The sequence below is a fragment of the Triturus cristatus genome, chromosome 8, assembly GCF_964204655.1.
Source record: "Triturus cristatus chromosome 8, aTriCri1.1, whole genome shotgun sequence".
Lineage (NCBI taxonomy): Eukaryota > Metazoa > Chordata > Amphibia > Caudata > Salamandridae > Triturus > Triturus cristatus.
Window position 1 is genome coordinate 982,590,097 of NC_140591.1, and position 6,772 is coordinate 982,596,868.

The following is a 6,772-nucleotide window of genomic DNA, read 5'->3' on the forward strand; positions in this document are numbered from 1 at the left end:
CCTTTAAAGTCATCAAACCATCTGGAGAAAAAGTATGAAGTACACAAAGAAAAAGGTAAAACAATGAGAAATAGTCATAAACAGCTTTACTGCTGTAGCCAAGAGGTAAAATAGTTCTGATGTAGTGAACTGTTACCAATCTGCAGTTCACTGTGTAGTACGGCAAACAAATTCAGGCATTCGTTGTTCCAAATTTAGACAGCTGAAAGGATTGTTCACTACATAACCTATTGAAGTTTTTGCAACTTTTGCAATGTTGGGGAACTTTGGTGGTTAATACTTCCACTAAAAGTAGGCTTTGTGGGAATCCTCTCTTTTAATGAGCGAGTTGTTTCACAAAATATCTTTGAAGAAAAAATGGGGAAGTGTTTCCGCACAAACAATATTTTCCCGGTTTTGAGAACACCTTCAGAACTTTATGAACTTCAGAGTTTCTTAATATTTCATTACTAATTACACATTACTCATCTGAGAAGGATATACAATATAATGGCCCAGATTCACAAAGCCATTTTTTGCCATGAAAACAGTTTACAGCTGAAAATGGCTGTACAGCAGTGATGTACCCACAAAGGGATATTTGGCAGGCTTAAATGCTTTTATTACTGCATAATTGTATGCATGTCTGCATGCTATTACAAAGCAGTCAACCCCATGCAATGGATGGTGAGTTTGTTAATTAAGTCAAGGTTTACCTTAAGTGTTTCTAAATGCCGACAATCTCGTGAGTTTGTAACCTTTCACAAACTTCTTTCTGACTATTTTTACAGCATGAAAATGATTGAAGATTTGTTCCAGTAAGCATATTGATTGAATCCCCTTCTTGGGTTGGAAGGGGACCAGAGCACATCCAAACTTTGTGATAGGGTGCACCTTTCCAGACATGCTTCTAGGAATGTATTTGAATTTCCAAAACTCATAAATCTACCGCCATTATTAGGGTTATGTCTTTGGGTTTCGACTTACAAATGTTCTTTGTGAAACAGGCCAGCACAGAGAACACTAGTGTAAAACATAAAGAAAGGAGGGAAGAGGCGGAGGGTTTAAAAAAGGATGCGGTTAGGGCAAAGATGGCACACACTGAGAAAACAATGTCTAATAATTTATAATATGATAAACAGTGTAAGGTAATGGTGTGTCTCCCACGCAAGCACTAAAATCACATTCAATTAAAAAAATCAGAAAAAATCAGGGTTTGCAGGGGTCCTCTTTCTTGAACACACACAAAAGGAAAAGACAATCCTTTCAGTCCAACATCACATGGGGTCCCCTATATACAGTTAGTGGCATTAACATGGGTTGAACAGAAGTGAGGAAGTCCATAGTCATTTGCTGAGTGAGATCTACATGATAGCCTTATAGCTCAGGCGTATTTCAGATTTCTTCTTTACTGTAGTGCTTTGCCATGCTGTGGCGCCAGTTCCCATGAGTACTACTTAATCCTTTGAGGAAAATCAAATCTTTTCATTGCTATATTTCTGATCTACTTCTGTGCTCATGATTGACTGTTATTCACCAAGTTGATGTCCTTCACACAGTCCTGAAGCTGTACTTTCTCAGCCTTATGTGGCCCATTACAATTAGGGTGCTGAATGGCCCTTTATTACCTCTCTAGACCCCCCAGCGTTACCGATACTAGGTACTTCCGAGGAGAGTAGTTTTGGCCCCTTTGTAGTAACATTAGAAGTGCTTTACAATCATGGTTAGAATGCACTCACATATATTCTGTGTGACTAATATATGAGAAGAAGAAAGAGGGATGCTAGATGATTGCATATCCTCACGATTAACCAGACTTTCATGTGTCCTTTAGAAATGTAACTGACAAGGGGGTGCATTAGTATTATGTTAAAAGATAACAAACTACCTTTGCTACTGATTTTATATGTCTCACTCATAACCCCTGGTATATAAAGGCTTGCCACTCATAACTGTTGGAATGTGCCGAAAATATTTCTTAGTCGTTTATCGAAAGTGTGCACATAATGTAAACCTGTGCATTGTTAATTTAGCCTAACTGTAGGCCCGAGATACATTTCTAATGTATATTCCAGCTAACGTTTGAATTCGTATTTTGCTTGTATGGTGGAAAGTTGCATGTATCCTGTGTTCACACTGCAGGTGGACAAGGCTTCATTAGTTGAGAGAAATAATTATTGTTCCTAAGTAGATAGAGAGGCCTGAGAGGAAGAAATGTGATAACAGATGGAGACCGTCTTCTGGTGGGAGAAGGAGATGGCACCAAGGATGGATTAAATATCCCAGCATGTGAACATGGATGCTGAGAAAGGAGGGTGGAGGGTACTGGAACTGTTTATTTACTAGTGGCACAATGTGAGGTGCCTTAATTCAGCAATGGTTTATGTTGTGTTGTAGTTAGGGACAGCTGACTCTCTGCTTTTGGGCTCCTTAAGGTATAGACCTCATCTTCAGCTTAGTGGCTGACCCTGGTTAGATTCACTTCTCAGGGAGGCTCTAACGGCTGACACCTTTCTTCCCCACCTTTGCTAAACTTACACAAGATTAGGATTCCCATTTTAAGGTAGCATAGGGATAGCTGGGGATTTATAGGGTTTTGTCGGAAACTGGATACAACCCAAAGTGCATTTTTTGTCTTTTGATAACCTATGTTGCAGTGTTTGAGTTTGTTCATTTTCCTTTTGCTGTACTGCCTTAATCGGTTTTGGAGATTCAGCGTCATTCTTTTTATCTTCTATTTTTACACCATAATGTTTCGATTGGTGTATATTATTCTGTTTTAAAATTTGAATTAAACAACCTAACTTGAATTTAGGTGTCAGTCTGGATTCTTACATGGAAGCGTAGAAATTTAAATTCTAGATAATTTGAAGGGAGTTTTTCTCTTTACGTCTCATGCTGCTTAAAAAGAACCATTGGTGTAGATAATTTAGGAGCATGGGTTCCAGCTCTCCCAACATCAGTAATTCCATTTTTTTGCTATCACGATTTTCACCATGTAAAACCTCATGCAAATTGTGCAGACAAATAGCACACCTCCAGAGGGTGGTTACCATGCACTATTAGAATATTATCTTCCCCTTTCATGTTGGATAAATCAGAGTGGGGCGCAAATTTGTAACCAGGTAATTAATGTTAGTTGTGTTCTTGTTATTTACTGGGTGTACAATGTGCCTTTCTTAACAAGGGTCTAGGACTCTTTTTCTCCATCATTAACCTACTTATTTTATCTATAATCCTTTAGCATATTCCAGACAAACCAACGCCAAATTCCAACTTTTATCGCTTTTACATCCGTCCCATATATTCTTCACGCTTCTTACCAATTGGCACCACATCTTGGCCCCATGTTATTCAGCCCATTTTGTTTCAATCTTTTTCACTTTCCTACCTGCCAGAATCAAACACTGTTTTTCGTCACTCTCTTCTTCCCCATCTGTGTTGTTTTACCAGTTTACAACATTCCTTGTCTTTCGTATGCGCTTTTTCTTCACTGTAATTTTATTCCATGCCTCATTTCCTTGTTTGTCCCCATTAACTCTATGAAGAACTTACTCTCATTTTTTCAAGAGGAGACTCCTAAATGGCCACACACTTACTTCATTCAGTGTCCATGCTCTAGCTGCACTGCAGTCTCCTTCGTTCAGCCACCACCTATTTCATTTAATCTCCTACCCTTTTTTAAAACATTGTCAGCCCTTTCTTCCCCATAGTCAATACATTTTGATTCTTGCTTGAATTTTTTCACTTGGAATCCTAGTTTTCTGTTTTTCCTAATCTAGTCACATTCCTCATTTACTTTCGCTTGTTACTGCTACAAAAATCACATATAGCTCATACAACTGATATTACTCGACATGGTGGAAAATCAGGAAGAAAGAGAAAAATATTAAATTCAAAAGAGTTACATTGATGAAAAACAATGTCAAAACTGTTGGGGCTCTTATTAGGGTCCCATCCAAGTTGCAGCATGTAATTTTAGAAGCACGCACACTGGGGAACGCCAAAACAAAGCGTTTTGGTCCATCTAGTGGTGTGTCATCATTAGCTGCATTACGAAGGATAGATCTGGCCTGCTTTTAATTATGTTAATAATTGTTGCAACATGAGCCCAGGGCCCCTAGTAAATTTGGCGCTTGGTGAGAGACTAGCTGTTGCCCTCCCTTTGTGAAGGTCCTGAATAGGGAAAGATATGAAGAGTAGTTTCCAAAGGGGCTGTCCATTTCAGATTGCAACAAATAGCTTTGGCTATTCACCTTTTTTGAGCGTAAATTTACAACAAATTCTAGATTTATATGGCGCTCGGAGCTGGCGTAGTAATGCTCCATAGGAAAATAAAGGATACCTCCTTTAGTCCAATCTTGCAGGTAGACTAAGCCAAAATCTTGCCTACATTAGCATACAGAAGTGAGGCTCTGAGAGGCCGGGACAGTAAGGCGCTAGATCTCACAGTTTCAAGAATTTACATAGCAGTTTTCCACCTACCAGTGTTCGTGTTCCCAGTGCAAATCAGATTAGAGCTGGGCCTGGTTAATCAAACTCTGGGTAGACATGTGGTGTTTGTGAACTGCTGCGAAAGCCTCAGACATGCGAAAGAGGGCTCCCTTGGTCATCACCTTTGGCTAGAAATACAGGGGAGGGATAGATCACCCATTTGGGTTTATCTTCAAAGATCACTTGTGACCCTGGATCCCTCAGCCTCTTGGGCCCAGAATTTGAGTAGGAACGAGTTGAAAAACAAATAAAAACAAACACTACAGTAATATATCTCTAAGAGGACAAGATGGCTCTGGCAAAGAGGAGACACAGCTGGCTAAAGCTTTGTAACTATAAGGAGTTATCCCCTCAAGGCTATCTAGCTACAACTTACACCATTCAGACAAAGGAAAGATTCCTAAACATCAGGCTAGGTGTAATGCCAATACTTGAGTATTACCTGCCATGGCAAAGAAAAGACTATGGAGACCGATGTAGACTCTGCGGTGAAGCTCCTGAGGGCATCATCCAAGTGCTATGCATCTGCAAAGCTTTCTTACTCGAGCAACAGACAATATATTTTACAAAGAGTTCATTAGGAGAAGAATAGGAACATGCAGAGAGGTCGCAATTGCGTGCTTTAATCTGACCGAACTGAGACTCAATTGAGTGCTGGAAAGATTCTTCAGGAGTGTGGAGAAAAATATCAAGACTATAGATCCTAGGAAGTAGTAGGATATTCACTGTGAAGCAGTCTGTACACTTCCAAGCACGCGTTTTATTCTAGCATCCATAATTGTACCTTCACATATCACGCTTTTTAAACACAAGAATCTGACAAACTTGGTTGTTTTTGAAAAATTAAAGTTGAATTATTTACAAGCGTAAATTATTGGTTCAGTAGTAACTAATAAATTGTTTTGCAATGGTTTTAATTAACTATGAAAATAAACTTAAACTTTAAATTAAAAAAAAGACTTACATGTCTCCACCTCCTAAATTCAGGGGGTGGAGACTAGTTTACGTGTGTAAAGGTACCACTGTAACTTTCCACATGTTGGAGAAGGTTTCTGTCACCAGGCGGTGATCTTTCTATTGTAAAGAATAGGGAAAAGTAATTATTTATTATAAATATTTATTTAATAAATTAAACTATGGCACAGGCCAGGATATTGAGCCTAAGCGTGACCTGAAGCGCTTCATAAAATGACCTTGCAATATCCGAGAGCAGCGCCAGAGGTCCATCCTCTACAAGAGACTTTAAGCACCACCTGCGATCAACCAGTTCATGCAGGCCCTGGACAGACAGATGGATACTCAGCTCTTTAAGATGGCCAACAGATACAGACTAGAGACTAAGCAGGAGAAGAAGCAGAGTCTCTTGTCTCTCAAGAGGCCACCAGTGCTCTGTGCAGGCGTGAGCACAGTCATTACTCTGGTTGTATATAAGAAGGCCCAATTGGTGGTTATTGCCCATGATGCGGACTCTATTGAGCTAGTAGTTTTCTTGCCTGCTCTGTGCGGTAAAATGGGTGTTCCATACTGCATCATCAAAGGAAAGGCCAGGCTGGAACGACTTGTCCACAGGAAGACCTGCACTTCAGTTGCCTTCACGCAAGTAAATTTGGAAGATAAGGGTGCACTAGCCAAGCTGATCGAGGCTGTCAGAACCAACTACAATGACAGATACTATGAGATTGGTCTTCACTGGGGTCTTGGTATCCTGGGACCCAAATCAGTGGCTCGTAGTGCAAAACTTGAGAAAGCCAAGGCAAAAGAGTTGGCCACCAAGCTGGGTTAAGTCAACAGCATCTGTTCTGTATATGATAAAGTATGAAAGAAAAGTGCTGCATTGTTTTTTTCTGAAATGATATTACATGTCAAGTCCCTGAAAAAAAGAATTAATCAATTTAAATGTATTCATTTTATTATAATTGTTTTTCTAAGTATGTGTGTAAAAATCCCTCCTCACCTAAACCTTTTGTATTTAATTATTAACTATTAGATGTTACCAAAAGTTTCCATAGATGTAATTTGAAGTAATTTGATTATTTAAAAAAATTATATTTTGCAGTGCTTGGGCAACAGTCCTGCTTACCAGGGGATTGGCCGCCCACAGGTGATGCACAATGGACCTGGATGCAGGCCCTACACCCAGTCCGGTCCTGTGCATGGACAAACGCTTTGCTCAGTGAAGTTGGGTGATTATGATCAAAAGATACCCAGAAATTCACTGAAAAAACAAAAGGTAAAGTGGCATTATAGTTAGGTATGGTAGTAAGATCTTACTTTACGTTTAAAAAAACATAGAAGTTCA

The 6,772-nt window shown here is 39.5% G+C and overlaps 1 pseudogene; it reads left to right on the forward strand.

Moving 5' to 3' along the window:
* Nucleotides 1-5,611: 5,611 nt before the first annotated feature.
* On the forward strand, nucleotides 5,612-6,256 carry LOC146805321 (large ribosomal subunit protein eL8 pseudogene; annotated as a pseudogene).
* The last annotated feature ends 516 nt before the right edge of the window (nucleotides 6,257-6,772 follow it).